The following is a 17,645-nucleotide window of genomic DNA, read 5'->3' on the forward strand; positions in this document are numbered from 1 at the left end:
AGTTGCTTCGCGGCGCTAGCACTGAATTATATCTATAAAAAAAAAACTGAAGGCGTTCCAGAGTAGGTGCGTCATGTTCGTGCTTGGCAGAGTAGTTCTTTCCAGAGTACTAGATTGATTTTAAGTACTTCCTTCAGCCATTGGAGAACGAATGACGGAGCCGTGATCGTCACTGCCCTCCCCCTCCACCATCCCTCACCAGCCCTCCCCCCGAATACAGGGAGGACAGCCGTCTCAACGGTGAACAGCTCTTCTTGGTCCATAGGGCGACACTTCTCTGTATACTCATTCCTCGCTCATTCAGCGCTACAACCCATCAACTTCATAGCCCACCAGCTTCATTACCCATCATCAACTGCAATTTCAAAGCACATCATTCCGCTTCAAATTCAATATCATATGGTATCTTAGCCCGTCAATATCACATCATTCGTCTCCATTATGTCTTGGTGAATGATGTTCATAATGACCATCATGAGTGAATTTGCCTACTTCTTTTGTTCATCATGTGTGCGTGAGTGCAAAGGAAAACATGAGGATATACTCTGTGACACAAACATGAGGACAACAGCCATACGCGTGCCATCTGTTCATCTGGAGCACAGCCTCTGGAAGTTAGCGAAGGACAAGTGACGTCTATTCGTTTCCGTTTCATCGGTACCGAGGTGTTTTCTGTGGCGGTGAGGCGGTGTATACGAGGGGTGTTCAAGTCAGACCGGGACTTTCTGTCTCCTGAGTGTACAAATGGCTCGCGCTACTTCTTTTTCGTCATTTTCACACGCGACAGGCCTCCGCGTTCACCACGTGGTGGTCCAAAGTTTGTGCAAAACAGAAGACACGTGCTGGACAAGATTGCCGACAACGAGGTGAGCGCGCACATCGAACAGCGAATTGTCATGAAGTTTCTCGTGAATGAAGGCGTAAAGTCATCTGAAATTCACAGAAGACTTCAGGATCAGTATGGCCACGATACACTTAGCCGCGGCGAAGCGTTTGAGTGGTTCAAACGGTTCAGAGACGGCCGTACATCAGTGCAGGACGATCCCGGTCGGGGCGGCTCAGAGCCCAGTGTCAGAGTTCCTGAGAACATCCAACTTGTGGAGCGCCCGATCCTCAAGGACCGACGGATAACATGTCTCGAACTGGCTCGAAAGACGAAAGACCTTTCTGTGGGAACGTTGAACACTATCATTCATGAACACCTCCAGTTTCGGAAAGTTAGTGCCCGTTGGGTCCCGAGGCAGCTCTCCGTGTTTGACCGGCAGAGAAGACTGGAAATCTTCCAAGAGCTAAGGTACCGTTTCGACACTGAAGGACAGCCGTTCCTTGATCGGATCATCACGTGCGATGAAACGTGGGTGCTCCGAATGCAACAACTCATGGAAAAGAGGCGCTGACGCCAGGAATCGAACCTGGGTCTTCTGATTTCCGTTCAGATATGATGAAACATGGGTGCACCATTTTACTCCTGAGTCTAAACGCGCATCAAAAAAGTGGAAGCATCCGGGCTCGCAGGCTCCCAAGAAGTTCCGAAGCACCCCGTCTGCGGGTAAGGTCATGGCCACGGTTTTCTGGGACAAGGCTGGCGTTATTCGTGTTGATTTTCTTCCCAGTGGTACCACCATCAATAGTGCATATTACTACCAGGTTCTCAGGGATGTGTATAAGGCGTTGAAGCAAAAGCGGCCGGGCCTCATCACCAAAGGAGTCCTCCTCATACAGGACAATGCACGCCCGCATACCGCGTATCGCACGACACGCACCTTACAGGAACTTGGCTGGGAGTTGCTGCCACATCCCCCTTACAGTCCAGACCTCGCCCCCAGCGATTTCCATCTCTTCGGGCCACTGAAGGCGTTCCTTGGGGGCCGCCACTTCAGCTGCGACGACGAGGTCAAGAATGCGGTCCGATCATGACTGCTACGCGCCGGTAAGGATTTCTACGCTGCTGGCATTCAAGCCCTCGTGAAAAGCTGGGACAAGTCCATTAGTGCGGCTGGAGATTACGTTGAAAAATAAAACTAATTTCTCGCCTGTAAGTTCATTTTACTTTTGCGAAAAATTAAAAGTCCCGGTTTGACTTGAACACCCCTCGTATCTTGAACTATGGGGCATTCACGCGTCTTCATGGAATGGTTTCGTGTAAAACTCTGCCGACGTTTGTCTGATAGCTGAGGAATGCAGACGGAAAATGTCCGATGCTACCGCGCGCACCGTCGAAACTAAAGGTCTAGAATATTGCGGCATCAGGTTGTCGTACCATTATTAGGAGTGAGCGAAAGCGTGGATAGACGATAACTGAAAATTATTTGGAGGTACAGCCCTTGCGTGCCTACAGTTGGCGATACAAGGTTTTGTGGGCTATTTTTGAAGCGTGATGTTTGCAAGCTAACGCTTGTCCCATCCTACAGTTGGCGTTACAAGGTCATGGGTTTGCCACAGGTGGCGCTTTATTTTTGAAGCGTGACGTGGGCAAGCTAACGCTTGTCCCATCCTACAGTTGGCGATACAAGGTCGTCGGGGCAGCACCGCTTGCGGTGCTGTTTCGGGAAGATCTCTTCTTGAACTTTCAAGAATCGCATAGCTTCAGTGCTTGCAAACGTGCACCGTGAAAGGGAAAGGAATACAAGGGGAAAGGTCGTTTTCAAGGCATAGGCATGCCACCCTCGTGTATATAGTCGGCGATTGATTTTCATGTGTGACACTTAAGTAATCACTGTGAATAAAACATTTTCAGAAAAAAAATAACGGCCCGCCTTCCAATTGATGCCGATACACTCTCTCTCACGATAATGAACGATAACAAGGCATTTGATCGTGTGCGACACGCATATCGAGGGCATGCGGGTTCGCCATTGCTTGGGTCAGGTATATGGAAACGTTGTATAGGGGCGGTAGAAGCGTTGTCTCTTTCGCTGGTGGCCTGTCGTCCCCCTTTGATGTAACTTGTGGGGTCCGTGAAGGATGTCCTCTGTCTCCCGCCTTGTTCGCCATTGTCATCAACCCTCTACTCGAGAGACTGCGCTCGCTTTCTGTCACATTGGTACTGCCCAATGGATTCCCTTCACCTGTTTTTGCGTTCGCGGACGACATCTCTGTGATCCTTTCTCGCGAGTGTTCCCTACCTGTTTTGAAGGCGTTTGAAGATTACGGAGCTGTTTCAGGGGCAAGACTGAATAGATCAAAAAGTGCAGCACTGTTTTTGAACCTCCAGCCTTCCTGCGGGCTCCTTTCCGTGTTCCAGTGAGGCCAGACGTTAACATTCTTGGTGTGACTTTTGATTGCACTGGCATATCTAGTGTAAATTGGCCTAATGTGTTTAATCGTTGCAGAGCTGTCCTGCGGCAGCTTAAGTTCGTTGATTTGCCCATCACTTTTTGCGCTCACCTGCTAGTGGCCTGATACTACAGTAGCTTGTGGTTCCTATAGGAGTCGTTGCCACGTCGCCACCACTAATTCGTACTGCCAGACACGCGTTCCGTTTTCTCTGGGGCGGTTCAGTGGAGTGGGGCGCGAGGTCCCGCGTGCTCGACAAGTGCCTTGCACTTCAGTCGCGCGTTTATTTCGAGACATTGCACACTCCCGAACACCCAGCGTGCGCATTAGTGCAGTACTCTCTAGGGTGTGCCACCAGGTGATTCGTTGAGAGCCCTATGTTTCGGCCTAGGTCCGAAGTCCTGCCTCATCAATACAGTGCCTGTGTTGATGTTGTAAGACGTTTACGACTTCAGCTTCCTGACGCTGACATCCAGTTATGGACTGTCAGCGATTTTTATACAGCCATCAGGGAGTTGCAGTCCGGTCCCCCAGTCCTTTCGGTGCCGACGAAGCTGTCTTGGCGTCAAATCACTGCGGGCTGGCTAGATGCCCGCCGCGCCAGTCTTAGTGGAAGCTAGCCCACGATGTTCTTCCTCTTCGCGAGCGATTGCGCCTCTTTTATATATCTCGTTCTAGGGTTTGCCCGTCTTGCGGGATGTGTGAAACGGCCGAGCACTGTTTTAGGCGTTGCCACGTTCCTCTTTTGTTGTGGCACAGGTTAACGCAAGTATTTGAGCTCTCGACTATCTTCGGGGTCACCGTGCGGTTCCTAGAACCGTTGCCGGTTCCGCGCACTTAGCGGAAACAATTAGCTTTGTTAATTACGGAGATAAACTTTCAAATTTGGATCCGACGTTGCCGGCAGGCTTTCGGTGGCCTAGACTTCGGAGACGCAGCTATATTTCGGGCTGTCAGGGCAGCTCTTCGTAGGCACATCGCCCGTGAGGAAGTACTGCATGTACGGTCTTCTGGAGTGCTCTCGCCACTGGCTGACGTCTACTCGACTTTTCGGTCACGTTCAGGGTGAGTGGCGAGTCATGTTCTAGCCATCTTGCTAGGACTGTACTGTACTGTCCTCCGTAGCGACTCTCCCGTGTTTGGATTGTTCGCATTTTATGGGTAGTACGAAAAGCAAATTCTCCTAGAGAGTGATGTTATCTAGCTTGTGGGATTGTAACGTGCAGTTAGTGTCAGTGCAAAGGGGACTACCTCCATAGGTAGTTCGCCTGCTTGATGGCAATACACACGATAACGAACTATAACGAAGAACGTTGTTTTAGAACTTGTCTCAGTTGTTGACTCAAGGATAGAAATAGGCAAGATATGGATAACAAGCGGGCTAAATGGTTAGGGAACGTTTAGGAAGATGAGTACACAATCATCTGTGGCTCATCTCATAGAGTCAACAATGCAAGAACGATATATGCTCTGGTCTCGCTTCAAATCCGCGTAAGCGATGGAGGGGGGCAAATGGGAGCCGGTCCCTCATATACCGGAGAGGGGCCTTCTGATAACGCCGTCCGCCCCCAGGTGGGCCGTGTCTTTAAATGCGCGGCCATAAAACGGTCGTCGGGGCAGTATCGCTTGCGGTGCTGTTCCGGTAAGATCTTTTCTTAGAACGATATATAGAACGACTGCGTGAACGTTCGCACCGTTTTCAGATATGTCGCACGGACGGTTGTCTGTCTTGTCACTCTGGCATATCTGAGACTGCAGAACATTGTTTTTTGCGATGCCATCTTCCACTTTTACTGTGGAGTAGGGTGGCGCAAATATTTAGGCTCCCAGCAGTTGATTGGATCATCGTAAAGTACCTGGAGTACGCGCAGAGCGGAAGCACTTAGCGTTGCTGATCTCGGAAATCAACTTCCAAATTTGGAATCGCCGGTGCCGGCTGGCCCTCGGTGGTCCAGATCTTGAGAGCATGGCTGTTTTCCAGGCAGTGAGAGCCGGGCTGCGTGCACATACGAAAGTGGTTCCATAAGTTTCCGGCCCGACCAACTTTTAATAGTCATAGAGACGAAACAAGTGTATCACGTTTCGACATAGTCACCTTTAACTTCGGTGCAGTTTTGACACCATTCAACCAGCATTCTTATACCCTTGAAAAAATAGTCCGAAGTTTTGTCCGCAAAATGCTGGAGAACTGCTTCTTACACCTCACTATCGTTTTGAAATCTCCGTCCTCTGAGATCCCTCTTCAAGTTTGAGAACAGGAAGTAGTCACTCGGTGCCAAGTCTGGACTGTAGGGTGGGTGGTGGATTTCTTCGAAGCCGCACTCCTTCAGTGCAGCCTTGGCAACAGAAGCCGCGTGGACAGAGGCATTGTCCTGGAGCAACCGGACACCTCCACTCAACCTGCCGCGCCTCTTTTCCTTGATGGCGTCTCGCAGTCGGTGCAGGAGTGAAGCATAATAAGTCGCATTCAATGTGGTGTTCCTCTCTTTGAAGTCGATGAGGAGGATCCCGTGACAATAAAAAAAAAAAAAAATGTTGCCATCATCTTCTTTGTGGATTGTGTGACCTTGGCTTTTCTTGGGGGTGCTTCTCCTGGTTTGCGCCATTCCATCGACTCCGTTTTCGAAAGGAGATCATACTAGAGCACCATAGTCTCATCCCCTGTGACAACTGACTTCAATATTCCTTCTTCGTTCTCCAGAGCTCCAAAAACTCTTTGGCACAGACGAAGCGCTGTTGCTTTCGAACTGACGGGAGAAGTCGTGGCACCCATCTCGCACTGACCTTTTTCATGTGAAGGCCCTCGCCGATGATGCGAAAAACGGTTGTTTTGGAAAGCCCCAGCTTTTCTGATATTTCCTTCACCTTCAGACGCCTGTCGCTCAGCACTTCCTCCTCGACAAGAGACAAATTTTCTTGTCACCACTTCCACTGGACGACCATCGCGTGGATCATCATCAATGGACTCTCGCCCCAGTCGAAACTGCTTAGCCCAGTCTTTTACCGTTGTGTATGACGGAGCGGCTTCCCTGTACACGTTCTCCAGTCGCGCTTTAATTTCTTTAGGCGAAAGTCCCTGTTTCGTCAAGAATTTTGTCACAGCGCGGTACTCGATTTTTTCCATTTTAACTGAAGAGTGCACCCTGGCTGTTTGAAATTCCGCTCTCCAACCGACAAAAGCATGGAGAGGGTTGAGGGTGGTGCTCCGGCCCTCCAACAGATAGCACCACGCGTCCTTAATCGCATTTTCAAATTCGCGCGCATTTTCTACCTCGGGCCGGAAACCTATGGAACCACCCTCGTATCATCCGTGAGCAGTCATTATTTGGGTCTGCGGAGTGCTGTCGTGGCCGTGGGGATTTGGAACGGGTCCGATCATAGTGTTCCTTACATGCGCGATATGATGCGCACGGCTCCATTTTTCAATACCGACTCACTGAATTGTAGCCTACAGCAGTTCTCGCAGATGTTCCACTGACAACATTTATTTTCACGTCCTTCGGACAGCGACGCCAGTCGACTTCGCAACGCCGCACTATGTTTTTCGCCGGGACTGCTCCATGGCGTGGCACGCGCGTGCACGCGCAGCATTCACTCTTAAAAATGAACTTCACCGCATAGCACGGTCCTAACCTCGATCTCGATCTCGAATGATATCGTTATCTTCCCTGATTTGTTGAAAACAGGAGGTATACGCCTTTTTTATGACAATTATGAACAGCATAAGTGTCACAGAAAAGGCGTACGCCTCCCGTTTTCAACAAATCAGGGAAGATAACGATATCATTCAAGATCATGGTTGGCTACGAGCGTGCTGTGCGGTGAAGTTTATTTTTAAGAGTGTTGACTAAAAACACCGATGCACGAGTTGAAAAGACGTTCACTGCTTAGCGCCGAAGCAAGAAAGAGTCCCGTATATTTTTGATTCTAGCTTCGTAACGGAATCAGAGTTTTGAATTATGATAACAAGTACGAAATTAACAGAGCGTGGAACGTGAATTGAAGTGAACTTGTTTTTGCATTGTAGTGCCCCTTTAATAGCGGTTGACGATACCGCTATGGTTTAAAAATGCGCAGAGGGCTTTCATTACCTTCACTTGCTGCTCTTTGCAGTGCCAGTAACCAAATACGAGACCTTGAAGAAGCTGAAAGGTCGGGAGTCAAGCTTCTCAAGTTTTTACACTACACTAGCTTTAAAACCTCCCCTGCTTGATGACAATACATAGTGTGGTCTTCCGTTCCGATGCCAATACATGTGTGGATACTCCCACTGATGACTAATACATGTGCATCCTCCTATTAGATGACAATACAATGGAGAGTTCTTGAGAGCTCTATGACCAAATCCTTTAATTTTTGCCTCTCCTGTGGGCCGGGAACCTTTCATGTCAATGCAGACGGGTGTAGCCGTTCTGCTATACAGGTATACGTATCCGTTGCGTAAGAAGGACACGGACCACATCGCCCCATCACCTTGTTGCCATGTGACCACAAAGTGACACGAGCCGAGCGTGACACGATATATTGAGCCAATTTGGGACGTACTCCTGCTGTCATAGCGTCTTTCGACCATTCGAAGGCCTTCGATCGTGTGCGGCACGAGTACCTGTTTGCAATGCTTAGGGTTTACGGTTTTGCTGAAGCTTGGGTGCGCAGCATCGAGGTGTTGTATAGGGGTGCAAGGAGCCGTAATTTCGTCGTCATCGAACCGATTTGACATCTCGTGGGGTGTTAGACAGGGGTATCCTCGCTCCACTGCGCTTTTCGCAATTGCGTGTTTGTGTCGTGCCTTCGTCGCCTTCTGTTTCCCTTAGCTTGCAGAACACTTGTCCTTCGTTTGTATGCGGCTGTGCCGACGACATTTCAGTAGTTTTTCGACTGGAGAGCTGCTTAGAGGCTGTTTTGAGAGCCATGTCACGTCGAGACTGGGAGGTACCCGGGTTCGAATCCCGCTGCCGGCTGAGGTTTTTCCTTGGTTTTCTTCAGACGGTTTCGGACATATGTCGGCCACAGTTCCCTTAGAAGTCGGCCCAGGACGCACATTCCCCAAGGTGTCAGTCGTGACGTTGCCCACTCCGTGAGGCCGACAACAGCGATTCCTTTCACCATAACCACCACCTTCGTGTGCGCGTGTCATGCTAACTCATCAAATCATGTCACTGCTCACATGCACTTGGTTAGGCCGTCAGGGTCAGGTATAGCCTATATGGGAGGATGCATCCCGAGACATCGTCATCGAAATTTAATTATTGTTGTTCTCGTTCAGTGAACAGTTCTGCACTCTTAGAAATAGGCCTTCTATCGTTGCGTCAAGAGCTGCCGTGTCTTCTAGATTCACGCTCAAGGCCGAAGTTTTAGACGACAGATGCCCACGTGACCCCGGAGAAAAGAAAATACCATAAAAACTTTTCTTGCTTTTTTTGGCGCGTACGGCGTGTAGACGACACGTTTATCACGTGTCCAGGAATCGGACGCCGTGAAGTCTATTTCGTGTTGTCTAAATTTTTGCCGTGGTTTCTATGCGCTCGGAGTGATCACCTGACCGGCGTCGAGGAGTCACGTGAACTATGCGACGGGGCCAGACATGCTGGTGGCGCGGCACTGCTCACATCTCTTCTTCAATGCCTTGCCGCCAGCGTTTCCTCGCTTTGCTGATTCTGGAATTCTTTTACAGGTAAGACACCTCCGTTTAATAAATTTTATTGCGGTAACTGTGCTAGCAGCACCACTATTGTAGCGGCTACCTGTTACTTCCCCACGCTTCTAACGATCATTTGGAAGGTGCAGGTGCGAATGGAAGTATCATGGCGGTTGTGAGAGAACGTCAACGAAAATTATGTGGTGATGCTTGAGAAGTTGAGTATAGTGAAGGTATTCGAGAGACGTTAATGTGTTATCAGCTGTATCCGGTTTGTAGCTCTGTTAGAATTGCCTCTAAACGTGGACTTCACGAGCGCTAACGTTTGTATATGGCGCAGGATGTTTTTGTCTTTCGGGGGCTCGTTTCAACCGTAGTTTGAGTAACCATTCTCTGTCTCAGCTGGCCGCAGTGGGTATGGACGTCACCAACGAAGAATTCACTGGTGTTCAACGTGCCGCCTGGAGGAAATGTGCGTGCGATTCATACCGAAGACTGACAGATATTAGCCGGTACACGGCACAAGTGTTACCCGGAACATGCTTCCAATGCTAACACTCACCTGTCGACCATGACCGCATTCAGTAAGATATCTCTTTGATCTCTCCTCCTACATACTTGGTACTGCTGTGGTACCAATGTACCATTTTTCTCTCCTCGCTGCCTCACCTATCATCGTTTTAGTATAAGCTATAGTTCGTACCCTTTCACTGTTGTCGATAGTGACTTTTATTACACTTAATGTTGTTCCTATCCACATTGTAATGCTTCTTTGTCGTCGTTTACTTTGTCACAGTTACGCCTTGAAGCAGAATTCCGATTCGAGGCCAGGATGGGAAGCATGCAGGAAACGCTGCACAACGGGTGACAACTGCCATATCAACAGCCCCCACAAAGAGATGTAGAGCCGCTGAAATATGGTGATCATATGTCCTGAGCAACAAACAGGTCTGCAACCCAGCGAAACTTGTTACGTAGCGAGTTTCAAGCTTGCAAATAGTTTCGAAGAGCGGTGTCGAGCCGCGCCGTTTTGTGCAATCTGTGATATTTTGAGTGTGTGTGGTTCTTATTCATTTTTATTTTCTCTGAGTTATTTCTCTGTGAACAGGGTATTGTGCATAGTTTGCAAGTTTAGTCAGTATTCACTGTATCACTGTCACAATTTCACAACTTTGCCGAAATAAAGTCTTCAATCCCCTTTGAAACAAATTCTGTTGACTGCAAGCCTGCCTGCCAAGCCTGCGACGGGGGAGAGGGGAAGCAGTAGCACGCGGAGAGGGGGAAACGACCGGGAAAGGAGGAAACTGTGAAGCATAAAACAGACGCCACTTTTGTGGCTTCTACGAGGGTAACCACGTGATGCGACGTCATTCCCCGCGCTTTCGCGTGGTCTCTACGTAGAAACCCCAAAATTACCGTTTTTTTTTTTGGTGTCTGTAGAAGACACGATAGAAGATCCATTTCTAAGAGTGATGGGCACTCGTGTCTGCGACATTTATAGTTGGGTCATCCTCAGCTGGCAACCCTGTCGAGCAGGAAATGAAAACAACGCGTATATAGTGTCCCTCGACAGGAAACGATTGCACGGCAAAGGATCCACTGAATGGACAGGACGTTTGAATGGAACAGAGAGCACACATGCAGAAAGCACTACTATTACCGAGAAGAGAAAGGAACCGTATTACACAAGGACAATGCTATATACTCCGTCAAGAGGACCAGGCAAGCGGAACGACGACGTCGTCGCCGTCTGCTATGGAAACACAGGTTTCCTTCTTTTGTCCTTGTTGCCGTCGGTGCTACCGAAAGAGATGATTACAGATGTTTTCACCTGACGGAGCACCACTGTTCCATCCGTGCAGTAACAAGACTGCGACTTCGTGACAATGTTTTTCTTTTTTTTTTTTTTTGTTTCGCATAATTCTAGATTCCGGAGGATGATAGGGTGGTGAATCGTGGTCTGCATCAAAATTTCACTTTCGTCTGTAAGGACTTTGAGGTATGCACGCGAGTGTTGTGAGTGTCGAAAAATGATAAGGCATAAGCCCGTTGTCAAGTAGTATAGTTCTTGCATAAGTACTCACTGGGAGGTGATGGGTTCGAACTCTATCACCGGCTGCGCTGTCTGAGGTTTTCCCTCGGTTTTCCGAAGACTTACCAGACGAATGTCGACACAGTTCCCCTTGAGGATCGGCCCAGGATGGATACTAACCCCCGCTGTCCCCCACTCCTCCCTGCTGTGCTCTCTCCACCTGTCCACATCTGTACGCCGCTCAGAGCCACAGCTGCTTCGCGGCGCTGACACGGAATTAAAAACAAAACAACAGAACTTCACCGCAAACGCTGAAGGCCAGCCATTGCACAGGATAATACATTTATTACTCTTGATTTGTGGAAAGCGCGGAGTATACGCCTTTTTTTTTTTACAATTAACGTAACTGCATAAGTATCACAAAAAGGAGTATACACCTCCCCTTTTCAACAAATCAGGGGAGGGAACGATATGTCAGACGGGACGATAGTTGGCTAGGAGAGTGCTGTTTTGCGTGAAGTTTTGTTTTAAGAATGTAGGTGTATTCGCAGTATATTTCATAACTATAGTGGTTTTGTGCAGTACGAAAGTTTGTGTTGTGTCTCGGGGCCTACATTTCGTGCTGCATTAGGTTGAACGCGGGTTATTGACTGAAGAATCCGTCGTAAAGTGACTGTACCATCCCCGCCAATGAACTACGTATACTGGCCTCGGTGGCTCAGTCGGTAGCGTGTTCGCCTTCTGATCCCGAGATCGCGGGTTCGAACCCGGCCGAGGACGCCAGCAACTTGGTGGCAGGGTACAAGTTGCTTAGACACGCCGTCTTCCGCGAGGGACGTTAAATACGGGGTGCCGTGTGATGAGCTTTCATCGCACGTTAAAGAACCCTCAGGTGGGCAAAAGCAATCCACAGACCGACCGCTGTGGCGTCGCTCATGATCTCAGTTGTCTCGCGACGTAAACACCCAATTATTATTATTATTAGAACTACGTATACTGTTTTGTGCGCTATATCAATGAACATGAGGTGACAGCATCGAAGAGGAAATCTTCTTTTGCTGTCGTTGCAAAAAAGTTCAGTACGTAATGTCCATAGCTATAACGTCGGGGATATACCTGCGTTGTGGGGCGACACGGGAAAGTGGTCGTCACCACATCATTATGTAAAATACGTTCACAATTTTCGCACTATGACGTAATGAGGCCCGAGCTGAACTGCTGATGTGCTAGTATCCAGCATGTAATCGGGAACTCAAGTGCCGAAACACCTCATGCCCTCATTCATCATCGTGTACGTGCTGTTTTTATTAGCTGTTATGTTGAGTGAAACTATATAGTTGCTGTTAGCGATTGGTATCCAAAAACACCCTTGCGATGTATACTGCAATCTTCTTAACGACACTTCGATGTCACACCTTGCTGCAGGTAGAGTTAGGAGGCACCCGCACAGGTACAGTGTATCCCATCCATGGTCCGTTTGCGCAGAATCTGTGCGAGGTACTGAACCGTGAGGAACTTCCTTTGGCGCATCTTTGCAGCACTCGTTCCGGTATTCTATGCTGTTGAGACTGTTGTTACTTGATCATATGGAAATAAGGCAAAGAAGAAGAAGAGGTGTCAATTGACAATGTGATCGTGTCGTTATATATATATTACAAAAACTTTTACATATTGCTGCGAAAGAGCAGCTTACAGGGGTGGAGGTGGAGCCAATAAGAGGGGAAGGTATAGCTAAGATAATGTAGAAGAATACTGTCTCCCTTTTCACTTCAAAACTATGCACAGATCATGTCATTTCCTACGCCTCTCCAACTACCTATAGAGGCGCTCGCGTCGTCCTCAAGATGGTGCAGAAAAGAATGATTGCCGATTAACAAATCGCCCTGCTTCATGCCTTCTTCCACGAGACACGCTTCAAAAATTGTCCAAATAACATAACTCGCGCGTGGTTTCCTGCTGTCTTCGTTGTTTTCGTTCACGCCGCTCCTTTGATAGTATCTTTTTCCTCTTCCTCTTGCCGACATTGAATATTCTTCTCCGCAGTAGTTTTGCACCGCGAAATTGAGCAGTTCTGTTGCTGTTTGAGTTCTGTAAGCCGGGACACTCCATCGCACATAAAGGGAAGTTGCGGCAGTTTCGGGTCAGCGCGAAATATATCTGTCGTCTGCTGTTACTATCATTCATTGAGTGCTTCTGTTGGGGTCCGCTAGGTGGCGAGCAGCCTGCTGGAGAGGCGATTCCATGCGAGTACTCCCGCAACTGAGTGCACATACCGACGGCCCTCTGAATTGCCGCTATCCTGTTAAGTGCCCCAATATGTAAACCTGAAAAAAGAAGAAGATACCTGGAACCTCAAAAGCAGGATATCACAATAAAAAAAATCGCGTTGTCCATCATCTTGCGAAACAGCATTCGTAAACGATACACCCCGTGGTCCTCGAACTTTGTTGTCTTCCAGCCCCTGAACGCTTGACCGCGCAGCAATCATAGCTTCTGTACCGATTTCACTTAACGAGCACCGCGAACGGCACAGAGGGCTACGTCATCCATCACGGCCAGAAAGCGAAGACAACGCGCGCGCCCAGCAAGGTTCCCTTCGAAAGCCAGGTCGAGGCAGTGCAGGTATGGAGGCGGGGACTCGCTTGATGCCCGGCCACGGTTCAAGTTGTGTATGCCATCCTGCCCACTGGGAGGAGACCGGGTCACGACGGCTTCTGCCGGTGGTGGGCTGGATCGGTCACGGTGCGCTCCGGGGAAGTGCCTACTTTCCGGGTCCTGGAAGACCGCAACGGTCACGGAGCTTCACATCGAACTTGTAGACTTTGTGAGGCTGGCTTGAGTGTTGAGTCCGGGACCTGCAACTAATTTTCTTGGTCGTGAAGTTTGCTACCACGTTTCTTTGTTTGTCTGTTTTTTCCCCCTTGTTGCTGGTGATTTTTGTCGGAGACGGCGAAATGTCATGTGTACACTGACAGGAAAGTGCTGGAGAGACTGGTGTACTGGAAGGAACAGGAGTGTAATATAGCCGACTGCGAATTCGTGGAACCACTATCCCCATTTTACCGTATTTTCTTCTCAATCCAATCCAATCCAGTCCAGTCCAATCCGGAGAGGAAGAGGCATGTGGAAAACGCAGTTTGCACGAGAGCACGCATAATCCAGATTGCTGAAACTTGAACGCTCGTAGAGGGAAAAGAGCGCGAAGAGGAGTGGCAATTGAAAGTCGGCCGGCGTTGTCAGCGGGGTAAAATGACTGGTCGCAGAAACCGTCTTGAGAACCAGCAATCAGAAAATGGCCAACGTCCGCCGAGCGAATGCTACAGTACGTCGCAGAGTACTACGTAGGTTCTGCACGATATGATGTGAAACTATAGAGTGATGACGTTTGCAAGCCTGGAATGAGCGCTTTCAATTCCTACTTAATTCTATTGCCACATGGACATCACATTTTCAGCACGCAGCTACAAATGGAAAGACGATAGGACCAACTGTCATATATTTCACTATTTCATTATTTATCTTATTTCATTATCATTATCGTTATTTCATTGTCATTACCTTGCTCTCACTTAGCACATTTCATCACCTTACTTCATTATCATTTCATTATCTACCAGCAGCATGGCTGGTGGTAGCCAAGGTCGTTCTGAAGACGCTAAGCCGTGGGTTCGAATCCTGCCGCCGGCTGTGCTGTCTGAGGTTTTCCCTAGGTTTTCCTGCAGGTTTTCCAGACGAATGTCGGCACAGGACGCATACCAACCCCCTTGTCTCCCACATCTTTGCTGTCCTCTCTCTCTCTCTCCATCAGTCCACGTCTCTATGCCGGTCATAGCCACAGTTGCTTCGCGGCGCTAATACTGAATAATAGTAAGAAAAAATAACATTGTTGAATCGATGGATGGATCGGCAGGTGAAGACCTGTAGTAAGGTACAGGCCGGCAGCCAAAATGGCAGGGCCCACCGAAGGCAAGGGAAAGTCCATGTCTTTCCTCCACTCCTCTCGCTCTGCCTTTCGCTGTATCCTTTCTTTCGCCCGTAGATTTCTTAGATATCTGCGTTCTTGAGCGAAACTGTGACCCTACTGCCAACCGAGAAACAGCAACAGGTTGCAGGGTTACTATGCAGTTACGATTAATCATTTTTCCACAACCAGGCAGCTTTGCACAGCTGCTGTTTATTGTTCTTTTATTTTTACTTTTGCTTCTTCATATTACGCAGCCATTTGTAACATTAACTCACCCTTCTCCTCTTTAACCCTTCCGTCCCGTCGCATATGACCCGAATAAAAAAAAAAAAAGCGGAACCAAATTGATTGAAAAAGAAGAAAAAAGAAGCGAAGCTCCCTTTCTTGCGACTCGGTGAACCCCGTTGTGGAACGGGCCCAGAAGGCAACGGAGACATTCTTTTTGAAGGTTCCCCTTCCGATATCCGCCGATACGTTCAGTGTCAAAGGTTAGAGACCCCCGACGTGGCTTTCGACCCCTTCCTGTCGCTCGTTATAAAACCACACCGACACGTGAAAGGGTTTCTCCGCTTTGATAGCGGAATTTTACGGCAACGGGTGCATATACTACATTCTCCCCCTTTTAAGATGTCCCGTAAAATGCCGAGAAAGTTTTTTTCTTCAAAAGGTTTGGCCTTGAGACGTAATCTGTTACGGTTTTTCATTAGGACATATTCAGGCTCACACGAGAGTGTGCCCGGTGCATTGATTTTGCCTTCTTTGGCAAGTTGTAAAGAGGTTTTCCTGAGCGCCTTTTATAGCGGGTGTGGTTGGCGCTATCGCCCGGAACGCAGGCTGATTAAAATGATAAAAAGGGAACGGAACATGCTGAGTTATGAGTGTGCAGGTCGAAGGATGCGAAACGCGGTACTTGAGGAATATGGCTTTGTTACGCGTTACGTTTTGGTGAAGCGCGCCTTGATGAGGTGAGAAAAGGTGATGTCTTCACACATGATGGGGGCAGCGAAGCCTGAATAAAAGAACGTGCTTATGGAAATGGGGAGTGTTGGCGGTGAAGATCGAGAAAACTTGATTTTGGTCATCCCGTATAAGGTCCAAATCACTTCGGGAATTTACATCTCCGTGTTTCTCTTTTCTCATACTCTCTCTGACTCACTCTATTCCTTTTCTTAAGAAAGATGCGGAATCAACTTTTTTCAGCTTGAAATATAATACGCAGCGGCCAGCACAACTTAGTACAACGAAATAGCATTGACTCTGTACTGTTTGTGCCGTGTGTGTGTGTTTTAATGTATGCAATATTTTGTTGGTCTGTTTCTATGTCTCCATCTCAATTCTTTTTTTTTTCACCGAGGCGTGTTCATCAGCGTCATTGAAGGTTTGCAGAATCGAGGATTTTATTTATTTTTATTTTTGTAAAAAAAAAAAAGAAAAAGAAAGCTCGGAAAATGAATCCCATGTAAGTTTCTAAAGGTATCCTAAATAATAAATCAGGTATGATTTTGCAGTTCCATCATGCGTTATAACAGGGGGGGGGGGGGGATATGTTTATTAGACAAAAAGGGAAAAAAAAACGGGGAAAGGTCAGCCAAACGATACGTCGGCTTGCTATTCCAGAAATAAGAAATAATAATAAATAAATAAAAAGAAAAGAGAATAATCAAAGAAAGAAAGAAAGAAAGAAAGAAATAAGAAGGAATAAGAAATAAATAAAGAAAATAAAGAAATAAGAAATAAAGAAGTAAGAAAAAGAAATAAATAAAGAAAGAAAATTAAGAAAAAAGAAATAAAGAAAAGGAAAAAAAGTAAGAAAAAGAAATAAATAAATAAATAAATAAAGAAAATTACGAAATAAGAAATAAAGAAAAAGAAAAAGAAGTAGGAAAAAACGAAAAACTACCAGATGATGAAAGAAGGATGAGGTAGATTAAAGACAAAGATGACAAAAAAGATGACTAACAAACGGTGAAGGAATGATGAGATGAATCACAGAAGATGACTTTAAAAAGAAAGCATGAGGTTAATGCGTTGAAGGTGAGAGTGGGGCACAGAAGAAGAATGAGATTTCACGACTGAGTTCACAGGCTGTTCATCAGACCTGAGTCTCTCAAGAAAGTCAGCACTGCTTTGGTCACAGACTGCTGTGTGTGATCTTGTACTGGGCCGAGCAGAGTGGCCAGAGAAAAGTCCGTGCACCGCAGCTCGAGTAGGCGTCGTCTCAGCGTGGCTCGAGAGGTGTCGAATCTGTGACAGTCGAGGAGAAGGTGTGGCACATCAGCTTCAAGAGCGCAAGTGGGGCATTTGGGCGACTGGAGAAGACCCATTTTACAGAGGAGTAGAGGTGTCCTGGCGACATTAAGGCGTAGTCGGTGTAGAATGGACGCTTCTTGACGCGAGCAGTGGTGTGTGGCAACGAAATCCATCGACAGGACCGGAGATGGTCGTTCAGTCGGACAGCGTCCTCTTGAAACTGCCGAGTGCCGTTATAACGGAGTCGCTGTGTCTGTAACCGACACGATGAGGCTGAAAGTGGTAGGAGACAGTTACTGGAGGTGCCGTCCCCATGTGCCCGACGTGCTAAGGCGTCTGCGCGGGTGTTTCCGTGCAGGCCGGTGTGACTGGGTACCCATTGGAAACACAGGCTATGACCAAAGGATAGAAGTCGGTTGTATATTGCGACTATCATGGTATCTAGGCCGCCGATTGTTCTGGAACAATAATTTGCTAGAACTTCT

At 47.9% G+C, this 17,645-nt stretch overlaps 1 protein-coding gene and 1 long non-coding RNA gene across 2 annotated transcripts in view; both read left to right on the plus strand.

Annotated features, from left to right (window-relative positions):
- LOC135397497 (uncharacterized) overlaps positions 1-17,645 on the plus strand; it is a 151,559-nt gene that overhangs the window by 49,837 nt on the left and 84,077 nt on the right. The gene's annotated exons all lie outside the window — the stretch shown is intronic.
- On the plus strand, positions 8,875-10,087 carry LOC135397640 (uncharacterized). Its single transcript, XR_010423684.1, has 3 exons — positions 8,875-8,950; positions 9,317-9,498; positions 9,711-10,087. It is a non-coding gene; the product is annotated as an uncharacterized LOC135397640 (long non-coding RNA).

This window comes from Ornithodoros turicata, chromosome 6, assembly GCF_037126465.1.
Source record: "Ornithodoros turicata isolate Travis chromosome 6, ASM3712646v1, whole genome shotgun sequence".
NCBI lineage: Eukaryota > Metazoa > Arthropoda > Arachnida > Ixodida > Argasidae > Ornithodoros > Ornithodoros turicata.